This window comes from Phocoena phocoena, chromosome 19, assembly GCF_963924675.1.
Source record: "Phocoena phocoena chromosome 19, mPhoPho1.1, whole genome shotgun sequence".
In the NCBI taxonomy this organism is placed as follows: domain Eukaryota; kingdom Metazoa; phylum Chordata; class Mammalia; order Artiodactyla; family Phocoenidae; genus Phocoena; species Phocoena phocoena.
In genome coordinates, this window is record NC_089237.1 from 39,139,350 (window position 1) to 39,149,349 (window position 10,000).

Sequence of the window (10,000 nt, forward strand, 5' to 3'; positions counted from 1 at the left end):
CGTGACCCAGCAAACCCTTCGGCGCTTGGCGCCCCGCCCAAGATCCCGCACGTCGCTCACAGGGACGTGGCCCCGGGGGCTTCGGGGCCCGGGGCCCGCGGTCCCTGGGGCATCGCCCCTGCCCGCCCACGCGGCGCTAGGCGCAGCCCGGCCGCAGCCCGGGCCGGCCCTGCTGCCCGACAGCAGCTGGCCCGAAGCCACTGGGAGCCACCATTGCGTCGCCACGGCCCCTCAGCCCCGGCAAGGCCACCCTTGCCCGCACACCACCCGCCGAGCTCAGGAGCCCGCCCCTGGTGGCCGGCAGGCCCGGGGAAGCGGCCCCGGCCCTCGATCCCGCTCCCGCACCCGGCCGCGGCGACACGGCGGAGGCGGGGCTTCTGCCGGAGGGAGCTGTGGCGGGACACACCGGCGCACAGGTGGCGGCAGCGGGGCTGGGCGCCAGTGGGGGCGGCCAGGTGCAGGTCGAGGGGCTCGCTGGCCGAAAGGACGGCAACCGGGCCCGCGGCGGATTCTGGGTCCGGGCCAGCCACCCCGGGAGCGTCCGGGGTGCGGCTGCCTTCCGGGGCCGCCTTCTGGCCGCCCGGCCGGCCGGGCCGGCGGGGAGCGGCCCCTCCGGCGCACGCGCGCCGTGGTGGGAGGGGCCTGAGGAGGTGGGGCCTGCAGCGGGGCCCGGCGGGGGCGGAGCCGGCGGCCACCGCCCGCGGGCGAGTAAAGGAGAAGGCGGAGCGGGAGGCAAAAAGCCTACAGCACCCGGTATTCCCAGGCGGTCTCCCATCCAAGTACTAACCAGGCCCGACCCTGCTTAGCTTCCGAGATCAGACGAGATCGGGCGCGTTCAGGGTGGTATGGCCGTAGACGGGGGCGGGGACCGCGGGCTGCCTCTTGAGGCCCAGTTGCGCTGGCGCTGGCGCCTTAGGGCCAGCCAGCCCGGCGGTCAGCCCGCCCCGGCGGGACCCCGCCGCCCGCCCAGGCAGGGGGAACGGACGTCTCGGGTATCGGGCGGTGGCGGAGGGTTTGGCCACCACCTCCCAGCCGAGGGCCGGCGTGACCCAGCAAACCCTTCGGCGCTTGGCGCCCCGCCCAAGATCCCGCACGTCGCTCACAGGGACGTGGCCCCGGGGGCTTCGGGGCCCGGGGCCCGCGGTCCCTGGGGCATCGCCCCTGCCCGCCCACGCGGCGCTAGGCGCAGCCCGGCCGCAGCCCGGGCCGGCCCTGCTGCCCGACAGCAGCTGGCCCGAAGCCACTGGGAGCCACCATTGCGTCGCCACGGCCCCTCAGCCCCGGCAAGGCCACCCTTGCCCGCACACCACCCGCCGAGCTCAGGAGCCCGCCCCTGGTGGCCGGCAGGCCCGGGGAAGCGGCCCCGGCCCTCGATCCCGCTCCCGCACCCGGCCGCGGCGACACGGCGGAGGCGGGGCTTCTGCCGGAGGGAGCTGTGGCGGGACACACCGGCGCACAGGTGGCGGCAGCGGGGCTGGGCGCCAGTGGGGGCGGCCAGGTGCAGGTCGAGGGGCTCGCTGGCCGAAAGGACGGCAACCGGGCCCGCGGCGGATTCTGGGTCCGGGCCAGCCACCCCGGGAGCGTCCGGGGTGCGGCTGCCTTCCGGGGCCGCCTTCTGGCCGCCCGGCCGGCCGGGCCGGCGGGGAGCGGCCCCTCCGGCGCACGCGCGCCGTGGTGGGAGGGGCCTGAGGAGGTGGGGCCTGCAGCGGGGCCCGGCGGGGGCGGAGCCGGCGGCCACCGCCCGCAGGCGAGTAAAGGAGAAGGCGGAGCGGGAGGCAAAAAGCCTACAGCACCCGGTATTCCCAGGCGGTCTCCCATCCAAGTACTAACCAGGCCCGACCCTGCTTAGCTTCCGAGATCAGACGAGATCGGGCGCGTTCAGGGTGGTATGGCCGTAGACGGGGGCGGGGACCGCGGGCTGCCTCTTGAGGCCCAGTTGCGCTGGCGCTGGCGCCTTAGGGCCAGCCAGCCCGGCGGTCAGCCCGCCCCGGCGGGACCCCGCCGCCCGCCCAGGCAGGGGGAACGGACGTCTCGGGTATCGGGCGGTGGCGGAGGGTTTGGCCACCACCTCCCAGCCGAGGGCCGGCGTGACCCAGCAAACCCTTCGGCGCTTGGCGCCCCGCCCAAGATCCCGCACGTCGCTCACAGGGACGTGGCCCCGGGGGCTTCGGGGCCCGGGGCCCGCGGTCCCTGGGGCATCGCCCCTGCCCGCCCACGCGGCGCTAGGCGCAGCCCGGCCGCAGCCCGGGCCGGCCCTGCTGCCCGACAGCAGCTGGCCCGAAGCCACTGGGAGCCACCATTGCGTCGCCACGGCCCCTCAGCCCCGGCAAGGCCACCCTTGCCCGCACACCACCCGCCGAGCTCAGGAGCCCGCCCCTGGTGGCCGGCAGGCCCGGGGAAGCGGCCCCGGCCCTCGATCCCGCTCCCGCACCCGGCCGCGGCGACACGGCGGAGGCGGGGCTTCTGCCGGAGGGAGCTGTGGCGGGACACACCGGCGCACAGGTGGCGGCAGCGGGGCTGGGCGCCAGTGGGGGCGGCCAGGTGCAGGTCGAGGGGCTCGCTGGCCGAAAGGACGGCAACCGGGCCCGCGGCGGATTCTGGGTCCGGGCCAGCCACCCCGGGAGCGTCCGGGGTGCGGCTGCCTTCCGGGGCCGCCTTCTGGCCGCCCGGCCGGCCGGGCCGGCGGGGAGCGGCCCCTCCGGCGCACGCGCGCCGTGGTGGGAGGGGCCTGAGGAGGTGGGGCCTGCAGCGGGACCCGGCGGGGGCGGAGCCGGCGGCCACCGCCCGCGGGCGAGTAAAGGAGAAGGCGGAGCGGGAGGCAAAAAGCCTACAGCACCCGGTATTCCCAGGCGGTCTCCCATCCAAGTACTAACCAGGCCCGACCCTGCTTAGCTTCCGAGATCAGACGAGATCGGGCGCGTTCAGGGTGGTATGGCCGTAGACGGGGGCGGGGACCGCGGGCTGCCTCTTGAGGCCCAGTTGCGCTGGCGCTGGCGCCTTAGGGCCAGCCAGCCCGGCGGTCAGCCCGCCCAGGCAGGGGGAACGGACGTCTCGGGTATCGGGCGGTGGCGGAGGGTTTGGCCACCACCTCCCAGCCGAGGGCCGGCGTGACCCAGCAAACCCTTCGGCGCTTGGCGCCCCGCCCAAGATCCCGCACGTCGCTCACAGGGACGTGGCCCCGGGGGCTTCGGGGCCCGGGGCCCGCGGTCCCTGGGGCATCGCCCCTGCCCGCCCACGCGGCGCTAGGCGCAGCCCGGCCGCAGCCCGGCCCGGCCCTGCTGCCCGACAGCAGCTGGCCCGAAGCCACTGGGAGCCACCATTGCGTCGCCACGGCCCCTCAGCCCCGGCAAGGCCACCCTTGCCCGCACACCACCCGCCGAGCTCAGGAGCCCGCCCCTGGTGGCCGGCAGGCCCGGGGAAGCGGCCCCGGCCCTCGATCCCGCTCCCGCACCCGGCCGCGGCGACACGGCGGAGGCGGGGCTTCTGCCGGAGGGAGCTGTGGCGGGACACACCGGCGCACAGGTGGCGGCAGCGGGGCTGGGCGCCAGTGGGGGCGGCCAGGTGCAGGTCGAGGGGCTCGCTGGCCGAAAGGACGGCAACCGGGCCCGCGGCGGATTCTGGGTCCGGGCCAGCCACCCCGGGAGCGTCCGGGGTGCGGCTGCCTTCCGGGGCCGCCTTCTGGCCGCCCGGCCGGCCGGGCCGGCGGGGAGCGGCCCCTCCGGCGCACGCGCGCCGTGGTGGGAGGGGCCTGAGGAGGTGGGGCCTGCAGCGGGGCCCGGCGGGGGCGGAGCCGGCGGCCACCGCCCACGGGCGAGTAAAGGAGAAGGCGGAGCGGGAGGCAAAAAGCCTACAGCACCCGGTATTCCCAGGCGGTCTCCCATCCAAGTACTAACCAGGCCCGACCCTGCTTAGCTTCCGAGATCAGACGAGATCGGGCGCGTTCAGGGTGGTATGGCCGTAGACGGGGGCGGGGACCGCGGGCTGCCTCTTGAGGCCCAGTTGCGCTGGCGCTGGCGCCTTAGGGCCAGCCAGCCCGGCGGTCAGCCCGCCCAGGCAGGGGGAACGGACGTCTCGGGTATCGGGCGGTGGCGGAGGGTTTGGCCACCACCTCCCAGCCGAGGGCCGGCGTGACCCAGCAAACCCTTCGGCGCTTGGCGCCCCGCCCAAGATCCCGCACGTCGCTCACAGGGACGTGGCCCCGGGGGCTTCGGGGCCCGGGGCCCGCGGTCCCTGGGGCATCGCCCCTGCCCGCCCACGCGGCGCTAGGCGCAGCCCGGCCGCAGCCCGGGCCGGCCCTGCTGCCCGACAGCAGCTGGCCCGAAGCCACTGGGAGCCACCATTGCGTCGCCACGGCCCCTCAGCCCCGGCAAGGCCACCCTTGCCCGCACACCACCCGCCGAGCTCAGGAGCCCGCCCCTGGTGGCCGGCAGGCCCGGGGAAGCGGCCCCGGCCCTCGATCCCGCTCCCGCACCCGGCCGCGGCGACACGGCGGAGGCGGGGCTTCTGCCGGAGGGAGCTGTGGCGGGACACACCGGCGCACAGGTGGCGGCAGCGGGGCTGGGCGCCAGTGGGGGCGGCCAGGTGCAGGTCGAGGGGCTCGCTGGCCGAAAGGACGGCAACCGGGCCCGCGGCGGATTCTGGGTCCGGGCCAGCCACCCCGGGAGCGTCCGGGGTGCGGCTGCCTTCCGGGGCCGCCTTCTGGCCGCCCGGCCGGCCGGGCCGGCGGGGAGCGGCCCCTCCGGCGCACGCGCGCCGTGGTGGGAGGGGCCTGAGGAGGTGGGGCCTGCAGCGGGGCCCGGCGTGGGCGGAGCCGGCGGCCACCGCCCGCGGGCGAGTAAAGGAGAAGGCGGAGCGGGAGGCAAAAAGCCTACAGCACCCGGTATTCCCAGGGGGTCTCCCATCCAAGTACTAACCAGGCCCGACCCTGCTTAGCTTCCGAGATCAGACGAGATCGGGCGCGTTCAGGGTGGTATGGCCGTAGACGGGGACGGGGACCGCGGGCTGCCTCTTGAGGCCCAGTTGCGCTGGCGCTGGCGCCTTAGGGCCAGCCAGCCCGGCGGTCAGCCCGCCCCGGCGGGACCCCGCCGCCCGCCCAGGCAGGGGAAACGGACGTCTCGGGTATCGGGCGGTGGCGGAGGGTTTGGCCACCACCTCCCAGCCGAGGGCCGGCGTGACCCAGCAAACCCTTCGGCGCTTGGCGCCCCGCCCAAGATCCCGCACGTCGCTCACAGGGACGTGGGCCCGGGGGCTTCGGGGCCCGGGGCCCGCGGTCCCTGGGGCATCGCCCCTGCCCGCCCACGCGGCGCTAGGCGCAGCCCGGCCGCAGCCCGGGCCGGCCCTGCTGCCCGACAGTAGCTGGCCCGAAGCCACTGGGAGCCACCATTGCGTCGCCATGGCCCCTCAGCCCCGGCAAGGCCACCCTTGCCCGCACACCACCCGCCGAGCTCAGGAGCCCGCCCCTGGTGGCCGGCAGGCCCGGGGAAGCGGCCCCGGCCCTCGATCCCGCTCCCGCACCCGGCCGCGGCGACACGGCGGAGGCGGGGCTTCTGCCGGAGGGAGCTGTGGCGGGACACACCGGCGCACAGGTGGCGGCAGCGGGGCTGGGCGCCAGTGGGGGCGGCCAGGTGCAGGTCGAGGGGCTCGCTGGCCGAAAGGACGGCAACCGGGCCCGCGGCGGATTCTGGGTCCGGGCCAGCCACCCCGGGAGCGTCCGGGGTGCGGCTGCCTTCCGGGGCCGCCTTCTGGCCGCCCGGCCGGCCGGGCCGGCGGGGAGCGGCCCCTCCGGCGCACGCGCGCCGTGGTGGGAGGGGCCTGAGGAGGTGGGGCCTGCAGCGGGGCCCGGCGGGGGCGGAGCCGGCGGCCACCGCCCGCGGGCGAGTAAAGGAGAAGGCGGAGCGAGAGGCAAAAAGCCTACAGCACCCGGTATTCCCAGGCGGTCTCCCATCCAAGTACTAACCAGGCCCGACCCTGCTTAGCTTCCGAGATCAGACGAGATCGGGCGCGTTCAGGGTGGTATGGCCGTAGACGGGGGCAGGGACCGCGGGCTGCCTCTTGAGGCCCAGTTGCGCTGGCGCTGGCGCCTTAGGGCCAGCCAGCCCGGCGGTCAGCCCGCCCAGGCAGGGGGAACGGACGTCTCGGGTATCGGGCGGTGGCGGAGGGTTTGGCCACCACCTCCCAGCCGAGGGCCGGCGTGACCCAGCAAACCCTTCGGCGCTTGGCGCCCCGCCCAAGATCCCGCACGTCGCTCACAGGGACGTGGCCCCGGGGGCTTCGGGGCCCGGGGCCCGCGGTCCCTGGGGCATCGCCCCTGCCCGCCCACGCGGCGCTAGGCGCAGCCCGGCCGCAGCCCGGGCCGGCCCTGCTGCCCGACAGCAGCTGGCCCGAAGCCACTGGGAGCCACCATTGCGTCGCCACGGCCCCTCAGCCCCGGCAAGGCCACCCTTGCCCGCACACCACCCGCCGAGCTCAGGAGCCCGCCCCTGGTGGCCGGCAGGCCCGGGGAAGCGGCCCCGGCCCTCGATCCCGCTCCCGCACCCGGCCGCGGCGACACGGCGGAGGCGGGGCTTCTGCCGGAGGGAGCTGTGGCGGGACACACCGGCGCACAGGTGGCGGCAGCGGGGCTGGGCGCCAGTGGGGGCGGCCAGGTGCAGGTCGAGGGGCTCGCTGGCCGAAAGGACGGCAACCGGGCCCGCGGCGGATTCTGGGTCCGGGCCAGCCACCCCGGGAGCGTCCGCGGTGCGGCTGCCTTCCGGGGCCGCCTTCTGGCCGCCCGGCCGGCCGGGCCGGCGGGGAGCGGCCCCTCCGGCGCACGCGCGCCGTGGTGGGAGGGGCCTGAGGAGGTGGGGCCTGCAGCGGGGCCCGGCGGGGGCGGAGCCGGCGGCCACCGCCCGCGGGCGAGTAAAGGAGAAGGCGGAGCGGGAGGCAAAAAGCCTACAGCACCCGGTATTCCCAGGCGGTCTCCCATCCAAGTACTAACCAGGCCCGACCCTGCTTAGCTTCCGAGATCAGACGAGATCGGGCGCGTTCAGGGTGGTATGGCCGTAGACGGGGGCGGGGACCGCGGGCTGCCTCTTGAGGCCCAGTTGCGCTGGCGCTGGCGCCTTAGGGCCAGCCAGCCCGGCGGTCAGCCCGCCCCGGCGGGACCCCGCCGCCCGCCCAGGCAGGGGGAACGGACGTCTCGGGTATCGGGCGGTGGCGGAGGGTTTGGCCACCACCTCCCAGCCGAGGGCCGGCGTGACCCAGCAAACCCTTTGGCGCTTGGCGCCCCGCCCAACATCCCGCACGTCGCTCACAGGGACGTGGCCCCGGGGGCTTCGGGGCCCGGGGCCCGCGGTCCCTGGGGCATCGCCCCTGCCCGCCCACGCGGCGCTAGGCGCAGCCCGGCCGCAGCCCGGGCCGGCCCTGCTGCCCGACAGCAGCTGGCCCGAAGCCACTGGGAGCCACCATTGCGTCGCCACGGCCCCTCAGCCCCGGCAAGGCCACCCTTGCCCGCACACCACCCGCCGAGCTCAGGAGCCCGCCCCTGGTGGCCGGCAGGCCCGGGGAAGCGGCCCCGGCCCTCGATCCCGCTCCCGCACCCGGCCGCGGCGACACGGCGGAGGCGGGGCTTCTGCCGGAGGGAGCTGTGGCGGGACACACCGGCGCACAGGTGGCGGCAGCGGGGCTGGGCGCCAGTGGGGGCGGCCAGGTGCAGGTCGAGGGGCTCGCTGGCCGAAAGGACGGCAACCGGGCCCGCGGCGGATTCTGGGTCCGGGCCAGCCACCCCGGGAGCGTCCGGGGTGCGGCTGCCTTCCGGGGCCGCCTTCTGGCCGCCCGGCCGGCCGGGCCGGCGGGGAGCGGCCCCTCCGGCGCACGCGCGCCGTGGTGGGAGGGGCCTGAGGAGGTGGGGCCTGCAGCGGGGCCCGGCGGGGGCGGAGCCGGCGGCCACCGCCCGCGGGCGAGTAAAGGAGAAGGCGGAGCGGGAGGCAAAAAGCCTACAGCACCCGGTATTCCCAGGCGGTCTCCCATCCAAGTACTAACCAGGCCCGACCCTGCTTAGCTTCCGAGATCAGACGAGATCGGGCGCGTTCAGGGTGGTATGGCCGTAGACGGGGGCGGGGACCGCGGGCTGCCTCTTGAGGCCCAGTTGCGCTGGCGCTGGCGCCTTAGGGCCAGCCAGCCCGGCGGTCAGCCCGCCCCGGCGGGACCCCGCCGCCCGCCCAGGCAGGGGGAACGGACGTCTCGGGTATCGGGCGGTGGCGGAGGGTTTGGCCACCACCTCCCAGCCGAGGGCCGGCGTGACCCAGCAAACCCTTCGGCGCTTGGCGCCCCGCCCAAGATCCCGCACGTCGCTCACAGGGACGTGGCCCCGGGGGCTTCGGGGCCCGGGGCCCGCGGTCCCTGGGGCATCGCCCCTGCCCGCCCACGCGGCGCTAGGCGCAGCCCGGCCGCAGCCCGGGCCGGCCCTGCTGCCCGACAGCAGCTGGCCCGAAGCCACTGGGAGCCACCATTGCGTCGCCACGGCCCCTCAGCCCCGGCAAGGCCACCCTTGCCCGCACACCACCCGCCGAGCTCAGGAGCCCGCCCCTGGTGGCCGGCAGGCCCGGGGAAGCGGCCCCGGCCCTCGATCCCGCTCCCGCACCCGGCCGCGGCGACACGGCGGAGGCGGGGCTTCTGCCGGAGGGAGCTGTGGCGGGACACACCGGCGCACAGGTGGCGGCAGCGGGGCTGGGCGCCAGTGGGGGCGGCCAGGTGCAGGTCGAGGGGCTCGCTGGCCGAAAGGACGGCAACGGGGCCCGCGGCGGATTCTGGGTCCGGGCCAGCCACCCCGGGAGCGTCCGGGGTGCGGCTGCCTTCCGGGGCCGCCTTCTGGCCGCCCGGCCGGCCGTGCCGGCGGGGAGCGGCCCCTCCGGCGCACCCGCGCGCGCGCGCACGCACACACACACACACACACACACACACGCGCGCGCGCCGTGGTGGGAGGGGCCTGAGGAGGTGGGGCCTGCAGCGGGGCCCGGCGGGGGCGGAGCCGGCGGCCACCGCCCGCGGGCGAGTAAAGGAGAAGGCGGAGCGGGAGGCAAAAAGCCTACAGCACCCGGTATTCCCAGGCGGTCTCCCATCCAAGTACTAACCAGGCCCGACCCTGCTTAGCTTCCGAGATCAGACGAGATCGGGCGCGTTCAGGGTGGTATGGCCGTAGACGGGGGCGGGGACCGCGGGCTGCCTCTTGAGGCCCAGTTGCGCTGGCGCTGGCGCCTTAGGGCCAGCCAGCCCGGCGGTCAGCCCGCCCCGGCGGGACCCCGCCGCCCGCCCAGGCAGGGGGAACGGACGTCTCGGGTATCGGGCGGTGGCGGAGGGTTTGGCCACCACCTCCCAGCCGAGGGCCGGCGTGACCCAGCAAACCCTTCGGCGCTTGGCGCCCCGCCCAAGATCCCGCACGTCGCTCACAGGGACGTGGCCCCGGGGGCTTCGGGGCCCGGGGCCCGCGGTCCCTGGGGCATCGCCCCTGCCCGCCCACGCGGCGCTAGGCGCAGCCCGGCCGCAGCCCGGGCCGGCCCTGCTGCCCGACAGCAGCTGGCCCGAAGCCACTGGGAGCCACCATTGCGTCGCCACGGCCCCTCAGCCCCGGCAAGGCCACCCTTGCCCGCACACCACCCGCCGAGCTCAGGAGCCCGCCCCTGGTGGCCGGCAGGCCCGGGGAAGCGGCCCCGGCCCTCGATCCCGCTCCCGCACCCGGCCGCGGCGACACGGCGGAGGCGGGGCTTCTGCCGGAGGGAGCTGTGGCGGGACACACCGGCGCACAGGTGGCGGCAGCGGGGCTGGGCGCCAGTGGGGGCGGCCAGGTGCAGGTCGAGGGGCTCGCTGGCCGAAAGGACGGCAACCGGGCCCGCGGCGGATTCTGGGTCCGGGCCAGCCACCCCGGGAGCGTCCGGGGTGCGGCTGCCTTCCGGGGCCGCCTTCTGGCCGCCCGGCCGGCCGGGCCGGCGGGGAGCGGCCCCTCCGGCGCACGCGCGCCGTGGTG

At 77.2% G+C, this 10,000-nt stretch overlaps 9 non-coding genes across 9 annotated transcripts; all 9 read right to left on the reverse strand.

The window, feature by feature from the left end:
• Positions 1–738: 738 nt before the first annotated feature.
• Positions 739–857, reverse strand: LOC136140044 (5S ribosomal RNA). The gene has a single exon (XR_010657541.1). It is a non-coding gene; the product is annotated as a 5S ribosomal RNA (ribosomal RNA).
• Positions 858–1,781: 924 nt separating this feature from the next.
• Positions 1,782–1,900, reverse strand: LOC136139311 (5S ribosomal RNA). Its single transcript, XR_010656851.1, has one exon. It is a non-coding gene; the product is annotated as a 5S ribosomal RNA (ribosomal RNA).
• A 924-nt stretch (positions 1,901–2,824) lies between these two features.
• On the reverse strand, positions 2,825–2,943 carry LOC136139425 (5S ribosomal RNA). Its single transcript, XR_010656962.1, has one exon. It is a non-coding gene; the product is annotated as a 5S ribosomal RNA (ribosomal RNA).
• Positions 2,944–3,844: 901 nt separating this feature from the next.
• Positions 3,845–3,963, reverse strand: LOC136139541 (5S ribosomal RNA). The gene has a single exon (XR_010657066.1). It is a non-coding gene; the product is annotated as a 5S ribosomal RNA (ribosomal RNA).
• Positions 3,964–4,864: 901 nt separating this feature from the next.
• LOC136139417 (5S ribosomal RNA) lies at positions 4,865–4,983 on the reverse strand. Its single transcript, XR_010656954.1, has one exon. It is a non-coding gene; the product is annotated as a 5S ribosomal RNA (ribosomal RNA).
• A 924-nt stretch (positions 4,984–5,907) lies between these two features.
• On the reverse strand, positions 5,908–6,026 carry LOC136139617 (5S ribosomal RNA). The gene has a single exon (XR_010657136.1). It is a non-coding gene; the product is annotated as a 5S ribosomal RNA (ribosomal RNA).
• A 901-nt stretch (positions 6,027–6,927) lies between these two features.
• LOC136139629 (5S ribosomal RNA) lies at positions 6,928–7,046 on the reverse strand. The gene has a single exon (XR_010657147.1). It is a non-coding gene; the product is annotated as a 5S ribosomal RNA (ribosomal RNA).
• A 924-nt stretch (positions 7,047–7,970) lies between these two features.
• LOC136139642 (5S ribosomal RNA) lies at positions 7,971–8,089 on the reverse strand. The gene has a single exon (XR_010657158.1). It is a non-coding gene; the product is annotated as a 5S ribosomal RNA (ribosomal RNA).
• A 972-nt stretch (positions 8,090–9,061) lies between these two features.
• Positions 9,062–9,180, reverse strand: LOC136139654 (5S ribosomal RNA). The gene has a single exon (XR_010657169.1). It is a non-coding gene; the product is annotated as a 5S ribosomal RNA (ribosomal RNA).
• Between the last annotated feature and the right edge of the window lie 820 nt (positions 9,181–10,000).